Source organism: Brachyhypopomus gauderio, chromosome 3 (genome assembly GCF_052324685.1).
Source record: "Brachyhypopomus gauderio isolate BG-103 chromosome 3, BGAUD_0.2, whole genome shotgun sequence".
In the NCBI taxonomy this organism is placed as follows: Eukaryota; Metazoa; Chordata; class Actinopteri; order Gymnotiformes; family Hypopomidae; genus Brachyhypopomus; species Brachyhypopomus gauderio.
Window position 1 is genome coordinate 3386890 of NC_135213.1, and position 13492 is coordinate 3400381.

General features: G+C 43.4%; 1 protein-coding gene and 1 long non-coding RNA gene across 7 annotated transcripts in view; one reads left to right on the forward strand and one right to left on the reverse strand.

Annotated features, from left to right (window-relative positions):
• Window positions 1–1992: 1992 nt before the first annotated feature.
• Window positions 1993–6640, reverse strand: LOC143510018 (uncharacterized). Its single transcript, XR_013129866.1, has 3 exons — window positions 5558–6640; window positions 5322–5459; window positions 1993–3960 (listed from the first exon to the last, which is right to left on the reverse strand). It is a non-coding gene; the product is annotated as an uncharacterized LOC143510018 (long non-coding RNA).
• The window catches only part of LOC143510015 (BOLA class I histocompatibility antigen, alpha chain BL3-7-like), a 62249-nt gene continuing 51012 nt past the window's right edge, over window positions 2256–13492 (forward strand). For all 6 annotated transcript variants that reach the window (XM_076998971.1, XM_076998977.1, XM_076998972.1 and 3 more), the window contains exon 1: window positions 2256–2368. The gene's annotated coding sequence lies outside the window, so the exon portion shown is untranslated. The remainder of the gene's footprint in view (window positions 2369–13492) is intronic.

Here is a 13492-nt window from a genome sequence, read left to right on the forward strand (position 1 = left end):
CCACTCGTCTCGTGGTTAGTTACTCTTCTCGTCTTGATAAAACGTTGTCCGACGTTTTCACGATTTTTAACGAGTCCTTTTTCTTCCTTTCCAATTCCTTCTCCACACGAAGCAGAGAGGTTTTTCTGACTAAAGATGTAGGGTATTCTAACTAAAATTCTTTAGGTCGGAGCTTTGTGGCTGACGCGTGTTTCAGGATCCAAAAGTAAACGACATCTTCAACAAAAGTCACGTTTTGTATTTTTTATTGATGCAAAATAATAATAAAAACGAATACAAACGAACACTTTGCCTTTTAAGTTTCCACTATAATCGTTCCACAGTGTGACTACGTCCACGGTACAATCCACGGTACGATCCACGTACGGTCAGAAAAACCGTGAGCCTCCAACCCTCCTTCTCCCGCGTCCCTCTAACCACACTGTCCACTGCCCTAGCCCACCTGTGTCACCAAAGGCCAACCACGTCACTTCCCAAAATTACTTTTAAATCCACATTATCCTTTTGCGTATATTCTCACAAAAAAAAAAACATGAAATATACTAAGCATAAATTTAAACCAGTATCAAACATCTTATCAATATTATATTATAATATGAAACATGAACACCAAATACACATAACATGGGCAAACTCCGAACTAGGCATAAAATAGGCATCTGGCGCCTACAGACGACATTTATCAGATGTGTGTTTACCTGAGCTGTTTAATGTTGTTGCAACTCACGTCATGTTTTTATGACACAATTTATATTTATCTTTCAGGCCAGTCAGTTATAATTAAATTTAACTTGTATAAAATACATATATTTATCCTCTCAGATAAAAACAGTCTGCAAGCGAGTTAAATTTAATTAATGGTCGGCCGTTGTCAGCGTTATCGCAGTTAATGGCCCACCACTAATTTTATTTTATAATATGCATTACTGTAATGTTACTAATAATTGGCATATGTAACGAAGCTCGCGCTGCGGAGCGAGAGGACAGACACAATTGCTGAGAGGAGCGAGATTTATTCAAGGGAATACCATACTCATCGTCCGATAACCAGTCCGGGTCCATAACAGGAAGGCAGTCCGAAAAACATGCGTAACAAGACAGGGGACACGAGTACAGACAATGGATCAAAAGACAGGAACAATCAACGGTCAGGTACAGCGATCAACATAGACACAATCAAAATACCAGACAAAGGACAAGGGAGACTCAGGGGCTTATATACATGGGACCGAAACAAGGAACAGGTGTGGATGATAATACAGGGGCGTGGTAACAAACGAGGAATCACAGAGACAAACGAGCAGGGCGGGACAAACGGGCAAGGAGCACAGACATGAGGGAACCCGGAGTGACAGCTAAGGGAGGGGGCGAGGCCATACGTGACAGCATAATATATTTCGGTGTTTCGGTTTTCGGCTTTCGGCCTTGGTTTCCTCATTTTCGGTTTTCGGTTTTGGCTAAGAATTTTCATTTCGGTGCATCCCTAATAATTTTTGAAAATACACTCAGTCCATTAATATATAAATGTCAAATCTGCTTTTCCTCTTGCAAGCTTGCCAAAATGGCTTTAAATAGGCATTCAATTGTGCAAATTTGTCCTAAAATTCCTAGTTTCTAATACTGAGTATTTGTTTTCAGTGAACACGTTTTCATAAACACTGTCAATGTTTTTCATATGGAATTTGTAATTGTGCAAAAATAGTGGAATGACTTGAATATCTGTTCAGCTTTTGTAAAAGTTAACTCATGAACGAGACAAAATATAAGCACTTGTTTCCCATAGAATTGTATTATTTAATATATTGCACTATGTTTTCCAGTATATTTCCATATATTTTTGTTTCATAAGGGAAAAAATCCCGCACCACATAATTTTCCATTAGGGTGATCTGGGTCTGAAATCTCATGGGTTAAGGGAATTTATGATTCACTGTCTGTGACCCTCAGTTAATATTTTTCTATAAAGTAAAACTTTATAACTCTTTCCTGACACCCATGTGTTGTGAATTGTTATGATACGGGGGCCTCCTGCCCGCCGCCTCTGTCCACAGTGGCAGTATTTTGTGTTGTCCTGTTGTTGTTGCGTTGTGTTTGTCCCTCAGGCCTACTATTATCCCCTGCACCTGAGGGCTGTTCGTCCATCTACATATGTCTTGTCTTGACTTCTGGTTATTGTATACTTAATTCGGATCATGTCATGGGTCTGTGGTTTGCACACGTTATTCATTAAAGCCTCCTTTTTCCCTCAGACTTGACGCGATCGCTTCCTTTTTATTTTGCTCTCCTCGCCTGTCACAGAATAACCAGCCAACTTTCAGAAGACGCCGGGCTTCTTTACTTTCTCCTTCGTTTGTGGTCATGTCTCGTGGTAAGTGTTCGTCTGCGCGATATATGTTTGTTGTATATTTGTTGTGTGAGCGGGAGCTGGGTCGGTCATCGCTCGTCCCGCCGTGTTTTAATGTTTGTTCATCTTGTGCACTTTATGTAACATGGTGGTGAATGAGCCGGTGACCACATTAGTGCTCCTCTCATACGAGGCTGCGCCTGTCTCACATTTTTGCTTGGCCGTCATCTGTGTGTGTGGATGTTTGTTTGAACACTGTGTGTGTATATATGTGACAACGTCTGACTGGAACATTACACTGATTTGGTCGCCAGTGGCCTGACCAGTCAACAGGGGCTTGACCGTTCACTGTAGGACCAGGGCCTGTCCCTCATTAATGTTGTGTGTGCCAGTGTTAATTTTGACAGCAATTTTTTGTTTTAGTCTTAGTCTTTTGACTAAAATGTCATTTAGTTTTAGTCATAAGTTAGTTATTGGAGTTGTTTTCAGTTTTAGTCAACTAATTATCATTAGAATTTAGTTGATTAAAATATAAATGGTGTAATAGTCATTATATACACTTGCACAAAATGAAACATTTATTAACCAGTTACAGAATATTATTGTTTGTATGTCCAATATATACAAAAACAGATGAACAAATTAGACACTTTAAAAGTGTTGTAGTCATTACACTGCAATAGAGTTATTTTTAACTACTTAAAAGAGTTAAAATGTACCACTGTGCAACACTACTCAGTGTTCAAACTTTTCAGCACCAGAGTCCAGTGTTATAAACTGACTACCTTACAGTGTAAATTTTTTCTCAACTGATTTACCATGCTGATATTGATTTGCATACTGCAGCTTTGGGTGTGCAATTAATTCAATTTAACTTGAAAAATAGAATCACATACTACACAGCAAATTCGAAAGACACAAAATAACTCTATGGGAGTTAATTTCAACACTTTTAAAGTGTCTATATGGGTCCACACCCCAGGGTGTTATTTTAACACTTTTCAAAGTGTTGTAGTAATTACACTGCAATAGTTATTTTTAACTACTTAAAAGAGTTAAAATGTACCACTGTGCAACACTACTCAGTGTTCAAACTTTTCAGCACCAGAGTCCAGTGTTATAAATTGACTACCTTATAGTGTCAATTTTTTCTCAACTGATTTACCATGCTGATATTGATTTGCATACTGCAGCTTTGGGTGTGCAATTAATTAAATTTAACTTGAAAAATAGAATCACATACTACATGTTTTATCATTTTTTTCTCAACATGTGCACCACATAAAATAAAACCATTAAAAATACAGGATGACATTCTCATATTTTCAACGTATAACAATATGGCACTATGCAAGCTCTTTTATTATTCTCATTGGAGAACTACTTATCAAAGGATCTGAAATATGTAAGCTGATGTAATGAATTGACCAGGCGGAGAGGGATCCAAATGCGGAAGTAGGTCGCTTTTATTTACATAAATCACACACACAGAGAATGACCAGTAGATCACTAGCATTAGCAGCGGTAACGTTCTCTTGGGGTGGTCGTGACGGTCCAGGGTCGTAACGGGAGAGCAGAATCCAGGAGGTACAGAAGGGCTAGGGAGGAGACGAGGTCTATGGAGCGAGCAAGGGTCAGAAAACGGGGAATCAAACAGGAGATAGAAACGCTCGGTATGTGGCATGATGAGTCAACAATACTTCGCGACTGAGACGTGCTGGGGAAGGTGTATAAGTGTGACTGAAAGGGGGCGTGGTAATGAGAGGCAGGTGAGGCTGGTTAGGGAAGATCAGGTGGCATTCCTTATACTTACACTCAGTTATTTTAAAGGAGAGTTTGTTTAACACTTTATTTTGACACTGTTTTTTTGGGAGTTGGGAGTAAAACCACAGAGATGAGACTCTGTTCAGAGTTGGATTAACTCGGGCAATAGTCAGATTGACTCTCTACTCTCAAATATTTCATCAACACTGTGACGCGGGAGGCGGCAGACGGACAAGACACAGAATCCTTGCTGCGACAAACTTCACTTTTATTTAAAGTGCACAAATAGCGCAAGTAGCGCACGTTGAACATAAAACAGACACGGCAACGTGTAGACTTTAGACAACGACGAGCACAGGACACTGCGCGAGCGCACATTAAATAGACAAACCACATTAGCCCCACGTGACTATGAGACGAGTCACAGGTGAGACAGATTATCACATGACATAACCATAACCACGTAGATCCATAGACGATGCACGTGGACAACGTAAACACACGCCCAGAAGGGAGGGGCCGGGGTCCTCAACGTGACAAACACCAAATATTTAACTCTGCTGATTTTGCTGTGTGGAGTTTGTTATGAACAATACATATTACATTCTATATAAAACTGTGTGCCATAAAAACAGCAATGCCATAGCCCGCAGATGTTGTTTCATTTGTTGTATTTTTTCCAACATCATCGTCCCACATGGTTTACACACCATCTTGTTTTTCTCAAAGTCAAAGGAGAAATGTGTCCATATGTGTCGCCGCTCATCTTTCTCCCTGCTGACATTGTCGAGTTAACCACGAGTTGAATTTCATGAGTGACCACAGTTCACAGGCTAGTATGTTCTTCCCGGGTTCTGTGCGATGGGAAGATGTTAGTACTGATTGCAAGGTTATCCGGTTTGTCCCGCCTCTCCGTGTACGCTAAAGTAGTTACGGTTGGATCTCTTCTTAACTTATCCCTACCTTTCACTAAACTAAATCAGGTCTGATTGGATGTCGTCCATGTAAAATGACTCCTGTAATGGTGTGATTGAGCTCATACAGCCTGTTGGCAGTACCCTTAGAATTCAAAATAGTTCTGAATCTGAAGCAGCCTTAAATATAGAAAATGACACCAAATACCAAACATCACAAAATCATATTTTTGAGAGCTGTAGTGGGTAAATATTGTGTCAGTGCTCAAAATGGTTTAAAGTAAAACTCATATATTTACCTCAACGGTTAACCGTTCATGAGGCCTCAATGTCAGCAAAATCCGTGTGAAGCAGTAGGAACTCCATTTTGGTTGGTCTGGTGCTCACACAATTGTTACAACCAGATTTGTTGGGTCATTTTTCCACATGGTCTCAACCTGCAGTTAAATTGACATGTAATTAATGTATGACACACTTTACCCCTGCTCATGCAATATAATGTTGCATTTATTCTTTTCTGGACGTTACTACTTACCCTTGCAGTGGCCTTGTAGAGGAACAGATTTTGATCTTTCATCTCTTTGGCTTTTCTCATTTAAAATCGCTCCTGTCAGGGAAATTTGCTAATGTAATTTAAGATCCCATAAGAACATTATGATTTAGTACATTAGCAGAAAAACTGTGAATGAGGTTGGTCAGTGATTCGATTCAGTGATTCATTTGTAATCATGTCCTTGTTTGTGTGTAACTGGCATCAGGAGAATGTGAAGAGACAGAAATAAACTATGTTATGTCTGTCATCCCTCTGCTGACCATCAGCTCTTTCTGTGTTCTGCTAAAAACAGGAAAGATCCATATTAGGAGGAATGCACACGTGAGACAAAAACTGTCTACTGTGCATTCTCCTCCCTCAGGTTCTCAGTGTGCCCAAATGTACTGTAAACATGTGATAACAGCGGAATAAAGGAGATCGGACTGCCCTCTCTCCTCAGAGTTCTTGTTCAGAGTTCTTATCCTCATTTCATTACCACAACTCCTCCTTCGAATTCCCGACCTCGACGTTGCTTGTCATGACTTTCTTTCAGCTTACCCTGCTTATGAATACCTCTCCTCTTTAAGTCTTTAAGTCTTTACGTTTTCTACCTTGTAACATCTCTGCAGGTGACTTCCCTGTTGTAGACTGTGGCGTAATCCTGTAACTGAATAACACACGAGCCACTTTTGTAGAGATGCTACCTTCTCCAGCTTTTTTCATCATGTTCTTGAATACCTGCACTGCTCGTTCTGCCAAATCATTTGAAGATGCATGGGAGGGAGCAGCAGTCACATGTTTAGTTCCATTCTTTGTCACAACCATCATGGACACTCAGTTCCTCTTTTATCAAAGCAAATGGAATGAACTCAGAATCCAACACATGCTGTGGTCAACCTCTCATGATGTATTCTCTCACACTGGCCAAAACAGGATCTCTAGTTGTCCATTTGCGTACATCATAGTCAGACACCAGTGCTATTTCCTCCATCATTAGCAGTCTTCCCGATCCTATACCACTTCTGAGCATGGTAGTGGCAATCTGCTCAGAGCTTCTGCATTGCCATGGTCTTTGCCTGGCTTGAATAAAATGACATACTCATAAGCTCACAGTGCTACTGACCACCTTTGTATCCTTGGTGATACCATTTGAGGAAATGCTTTCCTTTAGTTGAAAAGAGACAGAAGAGGATTGTGATCTGTGCATATGGTAAACTTCCTACCATACAAGTACTTGTGAAAGTCTTCCCCATTGGGCATTTAATGTGACGATACAGCCCTGACCCCATAGGTGTGATGCATCACACGACAGAATGAGCTCCTTCTGACTGTCATTCAAGAATTTCCCTCTGGGATTCATTTATTGACTATCAATCAATCAATCAATCAGTCAGTCAGTCAGTCAGTCAGTCAATCTATCAATCTATCAATCAATCAATCAATCAATCATGCACTAACACCTCAGATGACCGGATAAGCTTCTTAGATTTCTCAAAAGCAGCTTCTTGCTCTTTTCCCCAGTGCCATTTGGAGTTTTTTTTCTGCTGCTGGTGTATAGGAGCTAACAATGTTGACAGATTTGGCAGAAACTTGTTATAATGATTCAACAATCGAAGATATGCCTTGAGCTCAGTAACATTTGTTGGTGAAGGTGCTTTCTGAATAGCACTGACCTTGTTTTGCAGTGGATGCAATCCTGTAGAATCCAATTTATGTCGGAAGAACTCTGCTTCCTTGCCCTTGAATGAGCATTAGCTCCGTTTCAGCCACAAGCCTGCATCTTCCAACCTTTTTAGAACTTCACTTAAAGTTTTTAGAAGTTCCTGGTCATTCCTGCCTGTCAGTAATATGTCATCAAGATACACGGCTACATTTGGAACTCCCTGCAGTAAACCCTCCATGATTCTTTGAAAGATGGCTGGACTGGAAGAAACTCCAAAAGGAAGTCTATTCATTGCCAACAGACCCGTATGTGTACTGATAGTGACATAGGGCTTTGATTCTTCATCAAGAGTCACTTGTTGATAGGCATGACTTAAGTCTAACTTGGTGAACTTTCTCCCACCTGCCAACATCTCAAAGAGATCCTCAAGTCTTTGAATTGGATACTGCTCTAACTTGGATACTCTGTTGACAGTTAGTTTGTAATCATCGCAGATTCTCACAGAATTGTCTGGTTTCAAAACTGGAAAAATAGGCGCTGCCCATTCTGAAAATTTAACTGGTTCCATAATGTTCTCCTCTACTAGCCTATCTATCTCTGCCTCTACTTTCTGCTTCATTGCAAAGGGAACTGGTCTTGGTTTGAAAAACCTTGGAACGGCTTCTTTATTAACATGTATCTTTGCAGGAGGGCCTTTCCATGTTCCTAAACCTTCTTTGAACACCAAACCGTCTTTGAAGTACCTCCTGCAATGTCTGTGTGGTCTCAGCAATCTGGTTTACAGCAGACCAGTACACAACCAGTTCTTTGATCCATCCACGCCCTAATAAATGTGGACCTCTGCCTGCCACTACTACAACAGGTAGCTGTTTGACAATGTCCTTGTACACTACATTGACCTTTGCTACACCTAAGGTCTCTACTGTACATTTTGAGGTTCTCTGAACATTTGCTTAACCCTAAAATTTGTCCCTTGCCTTCTAGTTTTAAATATTCTGCCTGTGTCAAAATGGTTACGCTACACCCAGTGTCTATTTCAAAGTTGACATCCAAGTCATTAACTTTGAGCTGAAGCTTGATAGGGTCTACTTTGAGAATGTTTCTCTCTGTTAGGTTGTGCATTGTGAATATCTCTTCCTCTTCATTTTCTGAATTTGAATTTTCACTGATGTAGTGGGCTGACTGTTTGTTTTCTCTTTTCTCATACATTTTCTTCCCACCCCCTTCAGACTTGGAGTGATCAACCGGGCTTGATAGGGCTCAGCAAGTTTCTCATGAGGCTGAGAAACTTCCCACATTTGACTTCCCACAGAGCTAAGAAGAATAACACGTTTCTTAGCAGCATCTGTAATCTCATTAGCCTCAAAAAAATGTGACACAATACTTATTGTGTATTTTGTGTCTCTTGTGCGTAGAGGTTGGCTGCCACCTACACCCAACACACCGCACATGGAACCTCTCCTAAAATACGCAACATCACAGCAATAAATCAACAACACAATTATAACCTGCAATAAAGGCACAGTGGAAATGAGAACCTAAAGAACCTGCCTATGTTACACTGGCTGAAAGAAAACCAACGTTTCCCCAAACAACTCACATAGATGTGTTGGTCTACTTCCTTTAACAGACATTTAAGACAGTGTAGTAGTTCATATTTACAGTAAAGAGGAAATAGGAATGCTTCTTACCCCTCCACCTTCCTGTTTAAGTTCCATGTCACATGCTCAGTCTCGGGTTAACAGACTTGTTTTCATAAGTAAAGGAGATGCATTTCAACAATATACAAGAGGAAGTCATTTATTTAGAGCTTATTTTAATTGGTAAATTTGGCAAAGGAGTTGGTCACCCAATGTGTGGCACAAGAGAAAACGGCCATTTTTTTTCTCAGAATTCAAATTTTACAATATTGATGATTCTGACATAAAAAGCCCTGCAGCAACAACTTTGTCTCCTAATGAACTGGATCAAACACAATATATTTGAACTTCAAAGTGTCTTTCAGTGTCTCAATACAAGGAAAATGTTTATGCAACTAACGCATTTATTTTAAAAAGATCAAGATTGGCAGGGTACTTGCACATAGCCTGGCTCGGTGAGGGCGCATTATGAGGCCTCCATGACTGAACACCCTCTCTACTGCTGCACTGGTGGCAAATCAATACCAATATTGCAATATTGTTAATAACTTTTCAGGCAGTGACTAACCTTTCCGGGTGGGTTTTCAGGTGGCAAATAAAATTAGATGTGGTGGAACCAGCGTCCTGTAGTTTTATGCCACATACGCTGCAGTTTGCTGCTCTTCTATTTGCTACTTGTTCTTGTACCCAAAACTTATGAATGGTGGAACAGAAAAGCTAGGTTTGAAGCGTTAAGTATAAACCGTTTGCGCAGGTTCGCGCGAGGTGTGCGGAGACGTGCGCTACAGTCACTCGCAAAAGTATAATCCAGCCTTTATACTTGACGCGTCGCGACCGGCGCGAGGGTCCGCTCGCCGAAAATGTTACGTCAGCGGGAAGTAAAAAGCATTCAGACAGGCGGAGAAAAGGTTGTCAAATGAAACACAAAACAACATTACAAATAAAAGATTGTTCACGAGTCTCAAATCACGAGTCCAAGTCAAGTTGCAAGTCTTTTGAATGCAAGTCTAAGTCGAGTCTGAAGTCACTGTGTATGCGACTTAAGTGCGACTCAAGTCCGAGTCCCAAACTCGAGTCCCCATCTCTGAGCCGTGTATCTTGATGACATATCACTGACAAGCAGGAATGACCAGGAACTTCTAAAAACTTTAAGTGAAGTTCTAAAAAGGTTGGAAGATGCAGGCTTGTGGCTGAAACGGAGCTAATGCTCATTCAAGGGCAAGGAAGTTCTTTCGACATAAATTGGATTCTACAGGATTGCATCCACTGCAAAACAAGATCAGTGCTATTCAGAAAGCACCTTCACCAACAAATGTTACTGAGCTCAAGGCATATCTTCGATTGTTGAATTATTATAACAGGTTTCTGCCAAATCTGTCAACATTGTTAGTTCCTATACACCAGCAGCTGAAAAAAAACTCCAAATGGCACTGGGGAAAAGAGCAAGAAGCTGCTTTTGAGAAATCTAAGAAGCTTATCCGGTCATCTGAGGTGTTAGTGCATGATTGATTGATTGATTGATTGATAATCAATCAATCAATCAAATCAATCAATCAATCAATCAATCAATCAATCAATCAATCAATCAATCAATCCCAGAGGGAAATTCTTGAATGACAGTCAGAAGGAGCTCATTCTGTCATGTGATGCATCACACCTATGGGGTCAGGGCTGTATCGTCACATTAAATGCCCAATGGGGAAGACTTTCACAAGTACTTGTATGGTAGGAAGTTTACCATATGCACAGATCACAATCCTCTTCTGTCTCTTTTCAATGAAAGGAAAGCAGTTCCTCAAATGGTATCACCAAGGATACAAAGGTGGTCAGTAGCACTGTGAGCTTATGAGTATGTCATTTTATTCAAGCCAGGCAAAGACCATGGCAATGCAGAAGCTCTGAGCAGATTGCCACTACCATGCTCAGAAGTGGTATAGGATCGGGAAGACAGGATGCTAATGATGGAGGAAATAGCACTGGTGTCTGACAATGATGTACGCAAATGGACAACTAGAGATCCTGTTTTGGCCAGTGTGAGAGAATACATCATGAGAGGTTGACCACAGCACGTGTTGGATTCTGAGTTCATTCCATTTGCTTTGATAAAAGAGGAACTGAGTGTCCATGATGGTTGTGACAAAGAATGGAACTAATCATGTGACTTGAAAAAAGGAAAAGTAATTAATTATATTATCCCGTTACTGACAAAATGACGCCGTTACCTAACGCCATTATTTTTAACGACGTTATTCACAACACTGATCACCACCAATGCTTATATGTGCTATGGAGATTTTTTATGTGCTCACAGACTATTGTCCTATAAAGAGAACAATCTGCAATATTTTTTTGTCTCCTTCCTAATGTTATCTGTCTATCTTCCCGCTGTGACGGTGGGGTCGCGGCGAAGGATGAGACACAAAATCCTTCTGGACTGACGTCACTGTTACTTTATTTACATATAAAGCGCATAAAACACACGAAGAACATAGACTCATTCACAACAACGTGTAAACCTTAGACAATGACGAGCACAGGACACTGCGCGAGCACACATTAAATAGACAAACCACATTAGCCCCACGTGATTACGAGACGAGTCACAGGTGAGACAGATTATCACACGACATAACCATAACCACGGAGATCCACTGACGCAGACAAAGCACGTGGACAACTTTAACACACGCCCAAAAGGGAGGGGCCGGGGTCCTCAACGTGACACCCCCCTTCTGTAAAAGGTGATGCGTTTCAGACGCAGTGGCTGCTCTGGGATCGCGGTGCTTTACACTGAGGCCCCAGAGGAACTTTATTTCCTGCAGAATCAATAAGGTATATGGGTCATTCCAGGATTTTGGTACATTTCCTGTCTCACCACTTAAATTCAAATATACATATCCAAAATATCTAAATGACTATTTTATTTTTTTTAACAATGTACTTGTTATAAGACAAACTGTAAAATTTGGTGGAAAAATAAGCTCCTTCGATATTATTCAAAAGACCGAATACCTTTGTACCACCTGTAACGTTTCTCGCGCTGCGTAGCGAGGAGACGGACACAATCGCTGAGAGGAGCGAGATTTATTAAAGGGAATACCATACTCATCGTCAGATAGCCAGGCAGGGTCGATAGCAGGAGGGCAGTCCGAGAAACACGCAAAGACAGGCATACCAAGACAGGGAGCACGGGAAACAGGATAAACACAAAAACGGTCGGGTACAGAGAACAGCAATTGGACAGGCACGATCACAAATCAATTCAAACAAAATACCAGACAAAGGACAAGGGAGACTCAGGGGCTTAAATACAAGGAATCTAACGAGGGGCAGGTGACGGTAATAACACGGGGCGTGGTAATAAACAAGGAATCACAAAGACAAACGAGCGGGGCGAGAGAAACAGGCACGGAAACACAGACACAAGGGAACCCAGAGTGACAGCTACGAGAGGGGGCGTTGCCCTACGTGACAGAACCCCCCCTCAAAGCGTGCCACTCCGGGGCACGCAAGGGCAGACAGGACAGGGACACCGACTAGGACAGGACAGGGAACTACGGCACACGGCAAGGGACAGCAGACACGGGACGGACCAGAGGGACAGGACATGGGACCTGGGGCATGGCAGGGACAAAGACAGGAGACGCGGAGACTGGCCTAGAGCTGGACGGGGACACGGCATGACATGGGATACAGGGAGACCGGACAGGGCCAGGGCGAGGCACAGGAGCAGGGCTGGACAGGACAGGACCGGGGACAGACACTGGAGCGGGGCCAGGGGACAGGGCAGAGGTAAACACTGAGGCAAACACGGCTTGAACAACCGAGACTGGGACAGGAACAAAGTGGGTGATTACTTGGGGAACAGACACAGGGACAGGGACCTGGAGGGACCGACCAGACACAGACACAGGGACGGGCACAAGGACACGAACAGGTACATACACAGGGACTGGGACCAACACAAATCCAGGGACAGAACATGGGAGCAAGGGGAACATGGGCAATGAGACAGGAGTACAGGGCAGAGCAGGGGGCACAAAAAGTCCAGGCCCAATAGAGGGCAGCACAGTCTCTGGGGTCACAGGCGCGGCCGGGCGGTGGGCAGCGGGCAAGGGCGCGGCCGGGCGGCGGGCAGCGGGCACGGGCGCGGCCGGGCGGCGGGCAGCGGGCACGGGCGCGGCCGGGCGGCGGGCAGCGGGCACAGGAGCCGGCAGGCGGGCAGCGGGAACAGGAGCCGGCAGGCGGGCAGCGGGAACAGGAGCCGGCAGGCGGGCAGCGGGAACAGGAGCCGGCAGGCGGGCAGCGGGAACAGGAGCCGGCAGGCGGGCAGCGGGAACAGGAGCCGGCAGGCGGGCAGCGGGAACAGGAGCCGGCGTGGACGACCTCTCCTGGGTCGCGGGGATAGGAACCGGCGTGGACGACCTCTCCTGGGTCGCGGGGACAGGAACGGACTGCCTACGGGCAGCGGGGACAGGAACCGGCGTGGACGACCTCTCCTGGGTCGCGGGGACAGGAACAGGCACGGACTGCCTACGGGCAGCGGGGACAGGAACCGGCGTGGACGACCTCTCCTGGGTCGCGGGAACAGGCCGCAGACGTGACATGACGTCCTCGGGGGGCGGAGTCGCCGCA